A 20,410-nucleotide genomic window follows, 5' to 3' on the forward strand; every position below is an offset into this window, starting at 1 on the left:
AGCAACAACCTCTGTTTTACAGATGGGGAACCAAATCATGTTTTGGATAAGCATTTAAAACTGCTCAAGCAAAGTCAGTAGCAACATTGGAAAAGCCATCCATGTCTACTGATTGCTCCACTGGTTTGCCATTGAGGGGCTAAACAAGCAAAATAGATCTCAAACCAGTCATGGGGGAATGCAGAAAACTCAGGTGAGATGCCAATTAAAAAGATACTGAATTGTACCTGCCACAATGTGCAGTTAAAGTAATTAATTCCTTCCGTGGACAGAAAAAAATGGTTTTGAAGTCTGTGGCTTTGCAGGCAGATTCTTCCCCATGAGAAAAGGTGGCATGAAGGGCTTTTCCCCTGCCTGGTAGGGTGGTTTGGGGAGCAGGAGGTGCCAGCAGTGCTATCCAGGACTGTGTGGAGGAGACTAAAACACTGTGCCAAGGGTAGGGCTGAGGTTGGGGCAACTTTTGTTCCTCATTTGCCTGGGTTTTTTTTGAGAGGTGTTGTGTTCAGATTCCAGTTGCAGCTTTTTAGCTGCAAGAAATTATTTTCACCCCCAGCTCAACAGAGAGCACAGCACCTGTAGGAATGGGGAATTATAAAAACACAAGGAGAAAGATCACAGTGGCTATTTGGGACAGACATCCACCTGTAACCAGGGTTTTCAAACTCAGCTTGTGGCTTCTCAACCTCAAGGCATTTCTCTGCATAGCTCAAGTGTCTTTAAAAATGGTCCCCTGAATTGCAATGAACCTTAATATGTATTTAAAAGTGATTTCTCATTAGCCACTGGAGGGCTGTTGTGGCAGGAGTGGCTGGAATGAAGGCTAAAGGCTCCTGGCTGTCATCTCCAGCTCAGTTTTTTATTTCTTCAGGTCCATTACTTGGAAAGTGACTTTCTAAAAATATTTCACTTTTTAAGTGTTTGGCATTGACTGACTGTCCAGCCCCCTAATTCAGGACAGGGGTAGCGTACTGTGGCTTCACAGGGCAGCAATGCCACAGGAAACATCACCCAACACTCATCCTACAAGGGGTACAGTTTGTAGTTGGTAAGTAGTTGGGATTGCTAAAAACAAAGAAAGACCCCTACAATTCTACAGCACACGGTTATATTTTCATTTACACCAGCTTGGCTTTCTTTTTTTTTTTAAACTCATCTCTGTCTACAACCATAATTGGATTTGCTGGGCCTAACAGCTGAGTGCCAATCATGTTTCCATGGAGAAAACAGTAGGTCCAGCTCATTCTCCTGTGTACTCTTATCTCCAGCTCCCTTGGAGGCACTGCCTTTGTCACTGCTCAAGAAGCTCTCTTGCACCGAGGACAGGAGTCCCAGGGAAATAATCGGGAACACAGAGAAATAGTCAGGAACATAGAGACACTGTGTGCTCACAGCATCCCAATGGCCTTGTATGTGCATTTGAAGCATCTCCTTTGCCATGCCCCACCAGGAACAGACAGCACAGAGCTCCAATAAGGAGAGCATCCTACAGAGACCAAGCCTCTCAAGCTCTGCTTGAACCCGTCTTCAGCACCAAAAGGTACCCTATGCAATAGAAAATGCAAACCAAGTGTTCAAGGGCTTACAGGAGCTGATGTCAGGGAGTTTACACTCCTTTCTCCTTGGTCTGGACACCTTGCCTCTCCCTGCTGTAGGAACTAGTGGAAAATGCTTGCTGCAGCCTGCAGGAAAGTAACCACTTCAGGCCCCTCTTGGTGTGCAGCATGTGCAGCATTCTAAGAGTGAAGCTGCCCTTCATCTTTGAGGTGGGGCTGCCAGAAAGCCATGGGCCACTCCCACTCCTATCTTTCACACCTCATTGCTGATGAAACTGGGCTTTGAGAATCATGACGGGTCCAGGTGCCATCTGCAGCCTGGTTCTGCTCCACACCACCTCAGAAAGCTGCCCTTCCCTGACCTGTGCCACCCCATGCTTCCAAGACCGCATGGAGTGGGGCTGGCAAAAGCAACACAGTCTGTTTAGGGCTGCAGGTAGTTCCCAGCTGGGCAGTGGCTGCAGCCAGTGACCTCCCTCCCTGTTAGACATCCCTCACCACCCAGCTTCCCTAGGCTACCTTGGCAAAATTTCTTCAGGTGCACTGATCTTTAACCCATGGGCAGCTTGGCTTCCTATCAAGAGCTGCTCATAACCCCACTGCTCCCCATGTTCAGCAGAACCCAAAAAGCTCTTACAGCAAGCTTTAGTGACTGCAGTATGGCGGGAGGAAAAGGCACCTTCCTGCCCATATGGCAGGGAGAGGATGGCACAGCAGTGGTCCCACAGTCTTGGACATCCTGCACTCCCACAGCCTCTCCTTTTGCTGGCAGTCGCCTCCTCCCAAGCCACCTTTGGATCCTGGCTGTGCAGCCGCTGCCACCAGCACCAGGCAAAGGGTGTAATCAACGGTAAGCAGGCTGCATTTTAATTATCCTTTATATAATGCAAACGTGACTGCATTAATAATCCTTGCAAGCCATGCGACCGTCTTACACAACCTTTAATTACTCAGGGAGCTCAGCATTTTCCATTGTCGTACAATTTGCTTTATCTTTTATTATCTCACCGGGCTGCCAGGCCCTGCAATACAAAGAGAAACACTTTCTGCAACTTCATCCGAGCCAGGCATCTCAAAGCTTTGTACCTGCTCCAAGACAATCATGTTTCCTTCCCTTTATTTTCTCAGAGCAGAAAGCCAGAACATCACCCAAACATATGTCATTATTAGTAAGTGCATATGCACATGATGGCTTCCCCTCCAAAAATCCCCACCTTTGTGTTGAGAGGGTTATTCCCATGGAACTATCTGTATTAAAACAACAACAGATAAGACTAATGGGTGTTTGACACATTGCACAGGGCCAGACCCAGCAGAGTACTTAAGAAAGTGAATAAAGCTCTTAAGCACATTTTCCCATTGACTGGAGCTTACCTTTTATTAAGCACTAAACATGAGCATATGGGTGTTCGGAGAAATGGGAATTAGGTTCTGACGTGACATCCTGGATCAACCAGATTTTTCCAGTGGCTTCAGCAGCAGCAGCAGGAAAAATAATTACTCATCAGCCTGTACCAGAAGTTATCCTCCTTCATGGCAATTGGCATGCTAAAAAGCTTCTGTGGGACAAGAACCAGAGCTCCTGTGTCCTCCTGCACTTCATATCATCAACAGCACTCAGGTGCTTCACAAGTTTCTTTGTCCTCCAGAGGACAAAGGCCCTCGAGCATAAGACTTGCTCCATTTCATTTCTCTGTCCCAAACACAAAGTCATGATGAGTGACTTCATGTGATCCTTTGTGAGTTGAGTCAACACATCAAAGTTCCCTGGGGTCTGCTTTAAGCTTACAGATCTGCTGAGATATCGGACATAATAAAATAATAAAGAATATAAAGAATAATATAATAATATAATTAGGAATAACACTTTTGCAAAGCATTCAAGTGGTTGTCTAAACCCAATAGGTCATATTTATTTTGCAAAGTTTGTGTCAAGGAAAAAAAACGGAAGAAAATAATAAATAGATGTTCCTTTCTCGCAAGAGGGTTCCCTCAGTGCTGCCCAGCCTATGGCTCAGCCTCCCACTGCTGTGCATGTGGACTGAGATCCATAGGGAGATCTCAAGCAGAGCTGCCTGGAAGAGTATCTAAACTCTCACACCCACCAATAAAGGGACTTCCTTGAACTTCTTCCCTCTTAGAAATCTCCTGCAGCTGGTTTTCTGGTTTTTCGTACATCTACCAATGCAATTAAGAAAAGGCCTCAGTTGGCAGAATGGTTACAGAACAATTAAAATACTACTTCTCTGGGCCTGATTCTCATACTGATTTGCTCTGGCACCAGATTTCCTTAATATCACTGCTGATGTGTACCTGCAGAATTGCAACCAGAATCAAGACTATAAATAAATAAATAATTATTCAGAGAAGCAAAATTCAGTATTTAAAGCATTTGTGGATGTTTCCCACCACCCCATTCCCAAAGCTTTTATGTACAATTAGCTCTTCTAAGGTCCCTACTGGGGATCATTTCATTAAATAATAGCTCAGTGTTGAGTTACAGAATTGAGTCTATAAAATATTATAAGGCATGTTAAATTATGCATGAAACTAAACTAGGCTGGATGGGGAATAGGGATTTCTGTTCTCTGAAAGGTCACACATCTCTCTTCAAGGGACACGATAACAAGCACAGATATGTAGGAGCTACTCCACTGGCTCAGGTCCTTTTCCTGCTCTGCCTTGGTCTGGCAGTCAGCACAGGCAGATGTTTTACTGCACAACCCCTGCTGAACAACCTTCCCAAGGAAGAACCTCTCTGAAGCCCCCACAAGTTAAGACTGCCAGAGGGTTTGAGAACATACAACTTTCTGAAAGGTCTCAAAAAAATAAGTGAAATATGCTTATTCCTGAAGATATCATTTGTTCTTTGTGGACATTTTTCCCTGCTTGACCTCACTTTTGCTTTATGGCAGTGTCTTCCATATAGATTGGGTAGAAAAAAAATTTTTTTCCTTAAATGAGTTTTGAAATTCTGCCTTTTCTGCTCCTTTCAGTGTTCAAGAGTTCAGTGTGATATAGGCAGGCAAGGAAAGCGGGCAAGGAGATACAGGGAAATTGCAGATGAACAGCAAGTGATGCTGTAGCACAAAGAATTATCCAGGTCCCAAAATATACATTCAGAAGAGTTTGTAATGTGGAGCTAAAACACAGTATTTGTGTCCTGGTGCCCATTGTTGCAAAAAGGCATGGTAAAAATTGAGAAGGGGGCAGAACCAGACCACAAAAGCAGCTTCAGAGCTGGAGAAGATGCCAATAGGAAGGCATCCGGGGAGCCATCTGTCTTACTGAGACAGTGGATTCAATTACAGTGCACGAGCACATAACTCCAGGCACTAAAAGGCTCTGTCAGAAAAGGGGAGAACAAAAAGTAAAAGCTGTACATGCAAGCTGGACAAATTAAGTAAAAAATACATCAAGAGTGCAAGACTGAGAGTCAGAAACAAGCACCAAAGGAAACAGCAGTCTCCATCTTTGAAGGTGGTCAAAGCAAGCTTGGATATCTGTATGGAAGGCATGTTTTAACCAAAAACCAAGCTAACAGACTCAGAGTATGAGGGGTGAGCGTGGTTGCATGGCCTCAAACACAGGGAAGGTGGGATTGACCTTGCCCTCTCACCTTGTGCTCTGTGGCAGTGTATGTGAGGCTGCAAGGGAGTTGGTTATTTACAAATCACTTCCCAAAAATGCTTCTTTTCCTAAAGACTACAGCCCTGTAGAAGCCACCAAACTGCAGCTATCAAAAGAGGACTGATTTAGTGGATAATGGTGTTGAAAAGAAACAAAAACGCCTCCAGAAATGTGTCATGGGATAAGAAGGTCATCCCTCCCACTCAGAAAGAGACAAGGGCTGGGGACAGCCAAGTTAGATGGCTACACTTCATCCCTTCATACAGGAGAGGAAAGCAGAAGGTTTTCAAAAGGGTTCTTTGCTACGAAGTTTCAGCAGAGGCGATGGTTAGTAGGAGGTATGAAGGGCTAGGCTGGAAGGACTGCCCTGGTCAGTCACACCCATCCTGTGCCCTGGCACATTCACCTGCTCCCAAGGTACTGGGAAACTTCATTAACTTCATCACAATCCCTTGCTTTAGGAAAGAGTTGGCTAGACTGGTGCTCTACAAACAACAGCATTGATTAACAGCTTTAATCACAAATTGTATTTAATACCTCTCTATGGTCAGAGCCTTGCTCATAGCTACACATGCTGAAAAAAACAGAGGGAGCCCTGTCCACCCTCCTGACAGAGGCTCACTCAGAATAAGTTGCCAGCATTGATGCCTCAGGGGCTCCCTTTGGTCCCAAGCTGCTAGGGTGGTCAGAGTTAGCTCTGTGCCACTGCTAGGATGGCGTGAGCACAGCCCTGAGCTGCTGGGCTCAAACTCTGCGGGAGCAGCACCACACAGTCCTCATCCACAGCCCTTAGAAATCACACAGATGAATTTTCATTCATGGATACAGAGAAGGAAACCCATCAAACAGCCCTCACCCCTTGCACGAGCAAGGAAGTCCAGATCTAGTCAGCTTTGCTTTCTCCTTGAATTAGTTTTAGGCATGAGAATGGTTTCCTGCTACCATCAGCTTTTCCTGATACAGTAATTAATGTGCTTTCCTGCTGAAGAAATACCGATTGAGAAGTGAAGCCATTGCCTGGAGAGAGCTGGGCTTCCAAGGAAGTGCTAATTAGTCCTTATTTGAGAAACCTGGTTAAAGCAAGTGAGCAAGTGTTGCTAGAAATTGGAAATAATCTGTACAAACATGTCCTTTCGTATGTGACAGCAGAACTAATTACACCTCCTTGGGTCACTGCGCCATTTTACCTAATATCTCATTGTCAAAGCTGTATTACTGCCTGGACTGGCTGCCAGAATAAACACCTTAGCACTTGGTGTCAGGGGTGAGTTAACTACTTCTCCCATCACAGCTTGAGAGGAAGGACGTTGCTACCAACCCCACTTGCTCCAAGGACACGGAAAACCTCTCAGATCTCCTTTTGGGCAGGCAAGGCACTGTGCAGTGCTCCCTGCCTTGTGCCACGCTGTACCATCGCCAGCAAGCTTCGGTGTCAGTGTAGGAAGGACTTAGGGAGGGTTATGCGCTACGTCCCACTTCCATGGCGTGAGATCAAAGCTTTACAACCTCTTGGGAAACCGAAATGTTCCCTAGGGGAACGTGATGATTGACATGCCGAGAAGGGACTGTGCCATGGCAGCAACATAAGTAATCACGAAGCCCATTATTGTTTATGTAAGATGTTATGTGTACAGGCTGTCTCAGACACAATGGTCTCATTGCATCAACTTAATCTCAGGCTGGGGGGAGGTGTCCATGCACATCTGCAATGCTGGAATTGAGAAAAATGGGAAGCGATCACTCTGCACAAGCCAGCACAGGAGGAAAGCAGCCAGCTGTGGGTTGATTTCAACAAGAAGAATTTCCTAAGCACCCTCCCAAAACAGAGGTGTCTCTGCATTATTTAACAAGTATCACGCAATCTTAACTCCTTGTTTGCACCATATCCATAGGAAGAGACAGGGGCCCAGAACAGACTGCACAGACATAGAGACATCTGTGAGTCACTATGTAACCTGGGAGACCTTCATGGCCCCCTGGGCCTTGGTTTGCTGTTGCAAAGGGATGAATGGATGTGTTGGTAATGCCTGGGAAGTGAGAACTGTTGGAGGAAGGGAACACAAACACCATGACTACCTTTGTGAGGGAAAGCCTGTTTCTAGGGTGCCTGCTGAGGCAGTGAGGTGTGCTCTTCCTGCAGGCAGGGGATGTTGGTACCCCTGGCAGAGGCTCTGCTATGGCCACATGCCTCCAGCCTTTTGTACTAGGACAAGGATGCACCTGCAGCCCAGGATTTGCTCCTGCTGTGGAGACACCCTGGCCCTTCCACCTGGTACGTATAGGATAATAAATGAGGACAGATGCAGTACTGATGTTGTGATAAATGAGATGGATGCAGACAGAATATGCTCCTGTCAGGTGACTGTGGGACATTGGAGCCCAAAGGTGAAACACAAGCCCAGGTAGCCCTGGTACCCAACAGGTCCAAGGAACGGAGACAAATCGTCAATATGTTGCAGGATAATGTGAGTTTTGCCTCTTCTTTGCAGCTTCAGCTGCAGTGCAGGGCAGAGCTCTCGGTGAAACAGTGTACATGTTAAGCCAGCCCAGGGAGCTTTCACAGAAAGTCCTTTCTCTATGGGCAGAAACTGTTCAGCATCCACTGCCGAGCCACCCTTTTAGCAGCAGCACTTTCTAAGCCATGGGCTAAGTATGGCCAGGTCTGCAGCTGGTCTGAAGGAACGGGGAGCTGAGCCCAGAGACTGGGGGATGGCAGCATGGCCATCCTGGGGGATGGCAGCATGGCTGTGGGACTGGCAGCAGGGTAGCCCAGCCAAAGCCAAGCAGAAGGGGTGTGCTCCTCAGCAGCGCAGCAGCTGCCCCTGCAGTTGTTCCCAGCACTCCTTGTCTCAGCAGCTGAGCACGCCCCAGGAAGCAGGGACAGACCCCCTTTGTAAACTGATTCCAGACATACTGCCCTACACACACACCCTGCAAAGAGCGCCCGTCAGGGCTCGGCTCATCAGAGCTGGGATCACACTGGGGATGAAGCGGCAAAAACATGATGGGAGCTGGTATTTAAGACACAGGAGTGAATTGTATTCCTATGGAAATGTTTGTTTGGGTCCTATTTTCCTCCCCCGCCCTCCGTTAACTGCCTCAGAGGTCGAGGGGGAATGTGTATTATTGCCTGCAGAAGAAAACAGCCACAACCAATCCGGGTGGTGTCCTTCTCCACCCATGGGAGAGCCCATGTTCATGCTCAGTTTTTCGTAAAGCCACTGCTGACTCTTGGCTCTGCATCCACTTGGAGCTATGAACTTGCTTATCGGAGGGACTGACATGGCCCTGAAATGATGACCTCTGATTACTTGGTCTGTTAACGTGCACCAGGCAGAACAATGATTATGCTCCTATTCCTGAGATGAGGAGAAGAGATACAGAAGAAGTAAAATATTTCCCCAGTGAAGTCATTGTCAGAGGAGGATCAGCTCCACTGCTGATGCATCATCTCCCTTTTTATCAGGGATGTCCCCATACTCGATTCCACAGAGGTGGGATGCAAGTGTTATCTTATTATGATAGCAGAAACATGCCCCCTTCTCTCAGATGGCTTGTTGTCCCCTGGAGATATGTCCTTCCCCAAACTTTCTCTTCTTTCAGTCTCACTGGGTCTGGTTAGTTTGATCTTTTCTTGTGGAACATATTTCCTAGTCCAGTGTTTGCCTTTCTCATAGCACTCATTATGATGCTGAGTCATGTCAAATTAAAGTTCAAGTATTATGCAGGAGCCTTAGACATGCCCTCTCTGAGACATGGGAACTAGGTCCAGTCTGAAGAGGCCTGCAATTCAGGCCTCTTCCAGCCATGACTCTGCCTTTAAAAGTAAAGCCTGCTGGTTAAAATAAGAGCATACCGTGGATATGCCTTGGGGCTTCTGAGCCACCTAGGTCAAAGCTGCTAAGGCTGGATATGGGATCATTCTGTTTAAGTGAAAGCTGAGATTCATCATTCAGCTGACATCTGACAATGAGTTTTTAAGCAAGTACACACATTTCGTTGGGCTTCTAATAAGCCGCCTCCTCTGGCAGGCGCTTTAAAGTCCAGCACAAGGAGTAGTCAGCACATATGACTCACTCCAGCCCCAAAGCCCTACTTTATCCATAGGTGACGTACCAGCTCTTGCAGTGATGGAGAGACGCTGCTGCCCAGCATGACGCTCTGGGCATCCCGCCTTTGTAACATGGGATAGGGGTGGTGAATATAAAACTGAATTAGCTCAGCTTAAGAGATGACAGGCACAGTACGGACAGTACGGACTCAGCAAAGCTTATGTGAAGAGTGGTTTTGTGCAAATCCATGGCTCTACCTGCTGTTGGTGCAGGTGTGCATGACACTGTGTGAATCTTCCTGCTTACCAGCTCCTCCTGCCCCTTAATCCTGCAGCATCTCCTGTTTGCTGTATGGCTGTGGGATTTGCTAACCTCAGAGAAGAGCTGAGGTCCAGACTGGACTGGATCTGGGATCAACAAAGGAGAAGATCAAGGAGCAAATCCATTACCTGTTAAGGCTTCAGAGGCAGACAAAATAAAAGCACACCCTCCGTTGTTCCAACAGCCTTCATCCGGCTAAGAAGTATGTTTTTGTCCTGCAAACAAAACCTCTTTCCTCTGCCATCTCTGATGTTTGCAAAGAAAGGCTGCTAATGTGCTCAGTCATTGACAGAGCAGACTAGAAGAATAGTTTATGGCACCTACTGTACTCTCAGCTCAGAGATGTAAAACAATATTCACTGTAGCTACTGTGTGGGGCTTGGCTAGTACAGCCATGTCCAGAAATATCCAGCAAGAAAAAAAATGAAGCTATTAAAACACTCACACACAAGCCAGGAAACATCTTATTATAGATCTTGGTTTGAAGAAGGGAAATTAAAAACCCATACCCGCACTCAGCATATGCCCGGCTATATTTGTCTGATGCATTTATTATCTTAGCCAATGCAATTTCAGTGGTGCACTACTCCAGCCTTTCACGCTAAAAAAAACAACAACAGCCCAACGCACAAGATGCCATCCCTGGTTTACAGCTGTGGCCTATACCGTTTCTCTGAACATTTGCTGATTTGGCATCAGCACAACACGGAGGGAAGCGGAGGGTGGGGGTTGAGATCTGACTGGAAGATGTGGATCACAGCAGAACAGGCCCTTCCTGTATTTATAGAAGCGCTCTGTCGGAAGCGCAGCAATTTGTTTGTGCGCTGATCTTTAAAATTGTGGCGGAGAAGGCATCACTTTGAATGGCATCCTTCACTAAAGATATACCTCGTGCATGCATTTCTCAGGCCACAGAACAGAAAATACAAGCTCTGGCATGGACATGACATGCATACAGAGTTAAATATGCAATGGAAAACATTACAGCTCTGTTAGTTATTGCTCCCACAGTGCAAAGACTGAAAATCGATGCTGCAAGTACTTTATGAAGAAGTAGGAAGCTTGGCACTGGATTAAAGCAGTGTGCATGTTCATGGGTAAGCGTGGAAGAAACCCAGCCATGTTGTAGGCTGAGGTTCTCCAAAGCCACCTGTGGGTGTAGCCATGCCAAAATCACTGCTGAGCCTTCTGCCTCCGCTGGAGAAGTGCCATGGGGTGCTCACAGTGTTTCAGTGGAAGGGTGCTGTAGGCCATATCCCTCAGGCAGGTTTGCACCAGCTCCTCTTGCACAGAATGGACACCAAAATATGGCAACTTCAGTGTGAGCTGGAAGTGCTCTGTTGGCTGAATAGAGCTAAGATAGTTTGGGTAGTTACTGGTGTCCTTGATGCAGCAAACTTACATGAGGCTCTGCAACACTTGCTTTTATTAATAGCCTGGATGTCCTGAGCATTTTTCTTTTTTGGTTCTCACGAGTTATTTTCACTATGCAGCTTCCCATGAGCACTCAGTTTTGGGACCTGATTGCACCAACTCGTGAGACAAATCCCCACAGATGAAAAAAACCTAAACCAACCCACACCCAGAGAATCAACACTGTTTCTATAAAAAGTTAGGAACATGTGCGTGGCATTGTGGGTACAAACAAGACTCGGCACGTATCCTCCTTTCCTCTCAGGAAAAGCTCATTCGGTTATGTACAGCTTTATATAAAGAAGATGCTGGTTGTGCATCACGTGCCACTTATGATGGTACAAGTCCCTCGACTAGCCCGCCTTGTGCAAGCACTCAAGGTGTTACTCAACAAGGGTAAGGCAATTATATTTCCATTCTAGTTCTCCTGTTTGTAATGAAGTGCTAGGGATCAGATCTGCCTGTGACTTGCTTTTGCATGAAAACCTAATCTTTCAGTACTTTGAACATCCTAGGAAAGACCATTGTGCAGGGACAGAAAGTCCTCTCAGACACAATGAGTGCCGGATGGGTGGGGAAAAGCCTTTGGGGCAAATGCTTCACTTAATTCCCACAGCCTGTCCAGGCAGAGATGTCAGGTTGCACAGCTACAGCAGTGATGTGAAACACCTCCAGCAACATCTTGGTCCTGTAAAAATCAATAGCAAAACCTTCTTGAATCCTGGACTGTAGCCAGGCCATGGATACAGTGAATTGTGCAGAAAACCCAACATTAGAGAAAAGCTACAGAATATGGTGCTCTGTAGGAGTTCCCAAAAGCCTTTGGGGTTTGTTTCCTCCAGCAACGAGGTATCAAGGGAGCTTGCAGAATGGATTTAAGCAACTACAGTGGGACTGGGACAAATCAGGATCTCCATGAAGATCACAGACTACCAGGGGGTACAGGGACATGTGCTCTTGGGAAGTATTAACTCCTTAGCTCACTGTGTAGGTAGTACCACATAATTATGAACTACATGACTGCAGACTATTTCCCCCTCCCACATTCCGTTCCTGTTCTGGATCGTGATCACTCACTGAACGAGAATTTCGGATTTCATATTGCACCCCTTCATTTGCCTTTTTATTGAACCATACTCAGGCTCTGCTCTGAAGACAGGTCTATTAATATTCTCAGGGATTTTTGTTTGATCTTTCTGTATTAACAGGGTGAGTACCAACAGCACAGGAAGAAATTCTTCTTGCCTCCAACTCAGGTATTTGGACACAGACCTGACAGCTGCCAAAATCGTACTCAGTCCCTGGCTTGGACTTGCTTAAAGCATATAAAATCTTCTGGGAATTTCTCTGCAGAATCCATATGAGCATACGTAAATTACTCCTCTCCCCTCCAAGGTTTGAGGTGTAGGCATAACCTAGAGGTACTAGGCTGGCAAACAGACCAGGTCCCAACATATTTCATAATTCCCAGCAGTATGAGTAGTAGAGCTACTCTAGAGGAAGCTTGCCAGAATTTTAACGGGGAAAAACACTGAATTTTAGCTCCCTCTATTTTAGGAAATGTATTAACATCTCTAAATAAAAAAAAAAATTAAAAAATTAGCTGGAGTTAGAAACTGCCAAGGTGAGATATGTCAGGCTGGCTGAGGCCAAAGCAAATGGGAAGCATGTGATTGTACCTCGATATGTCATAGCTCAGCCTTGCTGTGCCCCTTTGGTAAGGACCCTCTGACAGCACCTCCAAAGGAGCTATGGATCCTGTCATCACAGCACACCTGAGACACAAGGAAGGGCTCCCCTTGTTTTGGCATCAGAGCATTGAGTCTAAGTACACCTTAACAGTACTCAGTCTAACAGTACACCTGGTCTAATGTATTGAGTAAAAGTAGTGTAGAAAGCAAATCTGTCTAGTGCCCAATCTGCTGCGCAGTGCTTTCTCCCCAACATGTGTGCCCATCCTTACGTGTGATGTGTGTATGTGCCTCTGTGGGAAAGACAGGAGCGACCTGACCTACAACAGCATCCAAAGCTGATGCTGTTGAAAAGACAGGGAACTGGAAGATACTCTCTTCACAGTCACTTACAATATGGATGTTTCAGCACCACCCTCCACATAGCTAAGACAAAAATAGCATTTCTATAAATGCACCACTGTATTCTGACGTCGAATAAGACTCCCAATAAAATCACTCCAATTTACTATTTGTCTCACTAAAGAAAGCTAGTCCCTAGTTTTTCCATGTCTCTTCTTGCTAAGGCCCTAAAGCCCCTGGAGGATAACTATTTAGACAAATTGCATAACAAATTATATTTCAGGGTTGTACGTCTCCATTGCAGAGTCTGGAAGCAGCGCAAGGCTGCCTGTTTACATGAGCTATTTCGAGACACGATGGACAGCCCTGGCTTTCTCAGAATCCATCAGCAGTCAGTGTTTCTTCCTAAGCGTGCACACATACACCCACCACTGCACATCTCTCATTGACCTGATGGTTCCCACATATTCCCTCCAAACAGACACTTCCCTTCACACCAGAGGATAACCAAGAAGATTTTCCACTTGAGAAGGTCTGATAGCGAAAGGGAAGAATTCAATTCATCCCCCTGGTGGGCTTCCAGCTTTGATCTGCTGGATAACCACTGCATCTGGTGACCATCTGTGGTTAAAAATGGCTTCCCAGGAAAAAATGCTTGGGCTCAGCACAGGGAGGTCAGTTATTTTTAACTGAAACCCATTCCACCTTGGTGTCTCAGGAAAACAAGCACATTCAGCAGAACTGGTCCTTTAGAGTCAACGTGTGCTATCACAACGTAATGTTGCTTTTGGCAAACAAACTAGTATCACCTACTTGCCCAGGCTCATCCACTTACAGCATGGCTGCCAAGGGAAAACAGGATGAAGAAAGGATGACACATTACTAATCTCTAACCACGCACGTTCAAAGTGCAAATGGAAAGAATGAGCACCCTTGACACTACACTCCCCTGTTTATCACCGAAATAACTGAAGCCCTGGCTGTGACTGGGCAACTTTCCCTGTGGCACGAGTATGCCTCTGTCCTAAGCAGAGGGTCAAGGAGTAAACTGTGACTCCAAAACTCTTCAGCTCCAGAGTTTCTAAACTAGAAGCTCACTTCTGAGAAGTTAATCGCAGCAGTGGCAGGGACGCAGGGACACTGAAACTAGGCTGTGCCAGGCCAACAACTCCCACTGCAAGGCAACAGAGAGCAAGGGCTCGGTGTCTGGACTGCCAACTGTTCAAGAAGACCTAACAAAGTAAAACCATGAAAACCCTTCTGTCCTCCTTTCTTCATCCTCTCCAGTCATGGGCAAATGGGAAAAAACTGCCCCATCTGCATCTCTCTGCCCTGGTCAACACCCTGCCTCATCCTTGAGACTGTGGAGCCAGAATGCTACTTCACATTTGCCATCACATGCCTTGTACAGAGCATCCTGTGTAAACACTCAGATCTTGACTTTGCATTGCTGAGATGTGCGTACGCGCTGAGTCACGGCTCATTTGTGACTGACAGCCCTCTGCTCCAGAAGCCTCCCGAGAGCTTAAGCAGGGGGAGCTTTGTAAGCAAGGGTGTTATGTAAGTGGATAGCTATTTTTGTTCAAAGTTTGGTTCTCTACTCTATAAGACTAAAAATACACGTACACAAAGCTGAAGAACATGTTTCTAACGCTCATTAAACAGCCGTGCCCCTTCTCCCATGATTCTCTTCCCAGTGGTGGCATCTGCCAAAGGTTTTATGTGCACTGTGAGGAGCAAGGCTTCTCCCTTGTAGCCTGCCTCCTCCTGTGCCTTCGTCATCCTCTGAGCCCACAGTCCAGCACTCAGGACTCCACAAGCACTTCCTGCACAAAGACATGTGGCAGCAATGCTGGAGCAGAAAATAACATTACCTTAAGGCAGCCACAGGTGACTGCTGCAGCTCTGAAACCAGCTGTGTTGGGCATCTGGGGCAGCCCTGGACTTTGCCAGATGAAAGGTCCTTTTAGGAAAGCAATTGCATTGTGACTCTAGATTATGAGGAAGAAGGGTATCCTGCCAGGCAGGTGAGGGCAGTACAAGAGGTTGTGAGCTACTGGGAGGGGAAAGGCAGCTACATGGCTCCCAGCTGCTTTAGTTTATCAGAAGTCAGCTTCAGAAGGGAACAAGTCCCCCACAGGCCTATACTCCAGTCTCAGAGCAGCACAGAGAGATGACCTGGTAATGCAGCATCATCACTCCTCTGCTCTGCCCAAAACTTTCTGAGTGACCTTTGGTCAGTGTTTTAGGCAAAGATCCAGAAAGGTCTACAGAGAGGCCTTTGGGAGATGGCCAAACAGCAAAAGTCAGCTTGCCTTGGTTCCTCCCTCTGTAAGATCAAGATGGCAGCATAGCTCAGTATCAGAATTACACTTATCTTGTTGGCTGGGAGGTGATCAAAGAGCTGGGAGCAGAAGCCAAAATGAATAAGATGTAGCTCAGACACAAGCTAAGCCTTTTATTCTGTCCCATGAAACTTTTTAAACTGAATAAATCAGACCTGTCATCATTTAGATGCTTTGAAAAAATCCCACTGAACTTCTAGGAGATTGTCTACTGTTAGTAGAAGACTTCAGACAGTTAAATGATACTTGCTAATTCTGGTGCTATCCCTGGGCCCAGACATCTATCCCTGCTGGCAGGTCTAATGAGGACTTTGGTCTGCTCAAGAAACAGTTATCCATCATCAGATCTCCTTGCCCCTTATGTAAATGCTCTGCTTCATCTCAGAAGAACAGGAGGGGAAAAAAAGGCTATAAATAAAAAGTCAGCTGCTATTTTTGGAAAAGAATTTTCTTCCTGGTGTATGTGTCTGTGTGCGTGTATAAACAATTATCTTCTACATTTCTGTCAGCTTATCTTATCTCTTAAACAAATACCAAAGGGCTTTTTTTTTTATTTTTATTTGTTTGGAGTTTTTTTATTTTTATCTCCCTTTTTATGGCTTGGTTGTCTTCATCAGCCTTCCCAGAGGACTCCTTCAGGGGTCAGGTTCTCCAAGCACCACTACATGTCCCAGTGGTGACCACTGGGGTAATTGAGTTGCAACTGATTCACAGGGCAAAGTCTGGCCCTTGGAGTGCCCTTGGCAAGGCTTGGACCTGTGCCTATGAAGACATAATTGCCTACAGCTATCTACCTACATATTTATATCTGCTTATTGCAGGTATAATTTTACTCACCATCATGCTAAAGGGGTACACATGAGGTTATTTCTGGCTGCAGGGAACTGCTCCTCACACCAGTCCCCCTGCTCATCAACATCCTCTGAAGCACACGCCTACCACTGCCACACGCCTACCACTGCCACTGCCTCTGAGAAGGCTCTTCCCAAAATGAATAGGTGGGAAAGGACATTGCTTAAGTGCCCCCAGAGCAATCTGGAATAACCTGCCCAGGACTTGCAGGAGCAGGCAGTGCTAAAGGGATTTCAAAGAAAATGAAGTGGCTGCATTTAGAGATGGATGGATACTTTGGGGAGGGGAACAGGCAAGGTATGTATAAAATGAAAAGCAACTTCAGGAGCAGAAACGAGCTGCTAATGGCAATGGAAAAGCTCTTCACAAGACACAGCAGCCTTGTGTATGCTCATAAGAGATAGGGTTAAATGAGTGGAACATCACATGCCTGGACCATTCATAGCTCTCCTTCCCACTAAAGCAACGAGCTCTGGAGGTTGATAACACAGGAATGTCAATGCAAAGCTAAAAAAAAACCCCTCCTGTGTGCTGCTTAAAATATTCCCAAGTACTTGGGGCTTGTTCTGAAAGCATCTGATTCAAAGCCTGGGGAGGGCTCTTCACTCGAGCTTGTGATAACGCTGCTCACCACACTGGAAGGAAGGCGGGCAGAGGCAAGGAGGCTTGAAACACTGTGCTGGCCTTTCTGCATATCAAATCATTTCACTAGAAACAAAGAGATAACTAAGACAGGACAGAAAAAACAGAATGACTCAAATGCTGGATTTGTCAAGACAATTGCAAGTGTGTTAGGGGAAAGGAAAAAAAAAAAGTGATTGTCCTTGTCCCCAAACTCTCCCTGCTGCCTGGCGTCAGAGACACAAGCTTGTATAGACCACAGGGTCAACGACAGATGTCACTTTCTATGAGGAATCATTGTAATTTTTAAACTATTTAGCTGAATTCCCATCCTGTTGAAGTCAGAGTTCTGTCTCTGCATTAAGAAGCACCAGAAATTCAGTGACGCGTCTGTGGTTATATGTGGCAGAGGGGACACTTCAGTGCAACCCAACCTCCCAATCAAACCTAGTACTTCATCAAAACCTGTCAGCTCATCCTTTTGCAGTGCAAGAACTCCGTATTTCCCTCATCCAATCACCCAAAGATCAATGACTTTTGCCAGCATGAAGAATATCTTCAACACTGGTCACCCAGAGGTCCAGACTCCCTTGTTCTCAGAGTTTCACAGAATCCTTCAAAGGCCCAGAAAACAACAGAGAACAGGAGTGAAAACAGTTTTCTTTCCTCCTTCCTTTAGTTTTATGCTTTGAACTATCATGCGAAGGTTTTCAGAGGGGGTTCTTTGATCTAGGAGCTGTGTGCCCTGATCTTGAGAGTGGCAAATGCCCATTCTACAAGTCAGACAGGGGCCACATGTGCTCTGCATCTCTGAAAAAAAATCAGGCCAACAAAATCTCAGTTTTATCAGGTATAAAGTGTGATACCCAAAACCTCTTTCCCAGGAACTTGAATACAGTTCTTTGTCTGAATTCAGCTTTCCTTGATCAACACCACGTATTACACTGGGATGTGGAAAAAGAACCACAGCTTTTTGAACTATATGGTGGCAGAATATATTCCAGAGGGGCCACAACCACTTGGCTCCTCTGGTTAATTCTGTATTGCCTGTGTCACAGGACAAAGAGGTTGCTCTGGGGCAAGCAGGCAGGACAAGAGCTGATCTCAGAGCACTATATGGCTCCTCTCACTCAGTCACCCTCTGGCAGAGCTTGGAGGCTGTCTTTGCCCTGCAGCTTCCAGCACACTGCTTTTGGCTGGGCTCCTTCACCACACCATGTAGAAAATTCGGGGCTGCTTCCAGCCAGAGCTGGCTCTGGAAATGAGTGTCTGTGCTCACTCTGCACTAGCACAAGCTGCAGGCACCGAGCTCCCCGCGCACCAACTTGGTGGGAAAGTAGGTATCAGAAATCACACAAAAAACTTCTCTTCCCCCAGTTTCCAGGGCTGCATTGTGAGTGTACGTTCATATGGTGTGGCCAGACCCAGAACTGAGGTGTCTCAGCTCCTGCAGGGTTTAGGGCCAAAGGCTAGATTCAGCTCACACACTGAAGTCGGTGTGGTTTTGTGGGTGCAAGCTAGACTGGAACTTCAGTCTGGTGGTTTGAGGAGGAAGGAATAACTTTGCTTTGATTTAAAAAAGGAAAGAGAAACAAAAAAAAAATTGTTCCTTTCCTTTGCAAATCTCAAACTCTCTAGTAATCCTGCTGCAATGGGTTGCTTTCCCCAGTTGACAGTGCACTGGAGATTGTTTCTACCAGTTGGCTGTCCTCCGTGGGACATGAGCACTTTCCTTCCTCTTGGGTGTTTTGGTTCATCCCCTTTTCCTAGGGTTCCCTCTGCCTACAAACCCTACAAGAGTATTCCAGAAGGACGAAGTCAAAGCCTTAAACTTTGTGTGATATCACAGCAGCTTTCCTGAACTCACTCATCTTACAACCATAGTTTGGATGTCTTCTCTTAGTTTTGTTTGAGTAGGGACTTTCTATCCCTGTTTATTCTCCTGAAGCATCTTCAGGCAGTCCCCAAGCGTCTCACAGCCACCCACTCACCCTAACAGAACAAGCATATTGCATCCCAGTTTCAACAGTGTTTGTTGGATTTCCTCTGCTGTTAAAAACAAAACAAGTTCCATCTCACCCAAGCAGAATTACTACAACATGGAGAGGAAAGCCAAGGGAGGCACAGAAAACCTCCAAGTAGGAGGAAGGTTTCCAGCAAGAAAACGTAGCAATGATCATGTAGAGCAGCATCCAGCCAAACACTGCCTACTCCTCTAGGCTGCCCCAGGACCCCCTCTCTAGCTTCAGCCAGAGCCAATCCAAACTATCATGATGGTTTTACCCCACCATCATTTATCCAGACTCTGCCACCAGCTAAGATGACAGGTATCTCAACACCTTTATTTTCTCCTGTTCATTACCTGCATCATTTCTTTTCAGTCACTGCCCACAGTCCTAGCTGGTTTTCAAGGGACTCCTGGGGAGGTAGGAGGGTCTGGCAGGTTGAGCAGACTCTATCCAATGCCTGGCTACTCATATCACTGCCACTAGTGGCAGAAAATGTGAAACCTACTTTTGCCCTGATGCTTTCTCAGGCAGTGCAATCCCTTCTAATATTGGTTTTGTTGTTCTTGGTTCATACCCCTATAGGGATCTCGCAACAGTGCCAGCATATCCATATGGAAATGCCACATTTTAGCCTGCCAATGACACCCATTTCATGCTGCTGAGTGGTCTTTGACAAAAGGCATTCTTACCACCCGTGGCCAGCAGCCAGTGTCACTCAGGAGCTGCCCCATCACCAGCTGGGAGCATCCAGGTATTGAGACCATGAATCCGTCAGCACCACCAATGAGACTGGGAATGCCAAGCCAAGGAGTGACTGAACAACCATGTCCCAGATACAATGTGGAAATGATGCCACTAGTAGTCCTGGAAGGGAACAACTCCAACCAGTTCTTTACCTGCCTGACTCTGCAGAGAGGGAGGAGGCTCAAATTCTCCCCAATATCTTTTCAGGCAACAACATCCTTACTAAAGCTGAATATAAGGAGGCCAGTTAGACCATGGAATCAGATGAGACCAAGTCTCCACCACACATTTCCATACAGCAAAGTAGCCTTCCAACACTGTCATCAGATGTTTTGTACCCAGGCCAGAAGGAAACCAGATACCAATATCTTCAGATTCCATGATAAATCCCTTTCCTATCTGGTCTCCTCTTCTGAGGGCTTCAGAGAAGGACTGAAATAACTTGATGGTTTTCTGAGGTTTCTTGGTCACAGTTCTCCTGACAATGGTAATACCTCAGTGGCCTCATTCACACTGTCCAGGTGTATAAATATACCTTGAACAATTCTCCAGAGTAATTTCTTCAAGTAATGAATGTTGGTCTTTGTGTTTTCTTCTGTTGCAGCTTCAGATGACATCTAATTTAGCAACTGAAAATTAGGAAGAATTAAAGAGGATTTCTAGTAACTGGGGTGCCACTTACACTAGGAACAAAACTGAGCTGGCTGACTGGCAGGTGAATTATTGCAGAATTAATTTCAGTGTTCCATCTCTGTTCTGTGCTGTGATAGCAACCTTTCAGAAGGTGGAGTCAAGCTTCAACACACAAAGTACATCTCCACTCAGAGAACCCTTCAA

The sequence above is a fragment of the Pipra filicauda genome, unplaced genomic scaffold (genome assembly GCF_003945595.2).
Source record: "Pipra filicauda isolate LSUMZ 115617 unplaced genomic scaffold, ASM394559v2 scaffold143_size2779998_pilon, whole genome shotgun sequence".
NCBI classification, from domain to species: Eukaryota; Metazoa; Chordata; class Aves; order Passeriformes; family Pipridae; genus Pipra; species Pipra filicauda.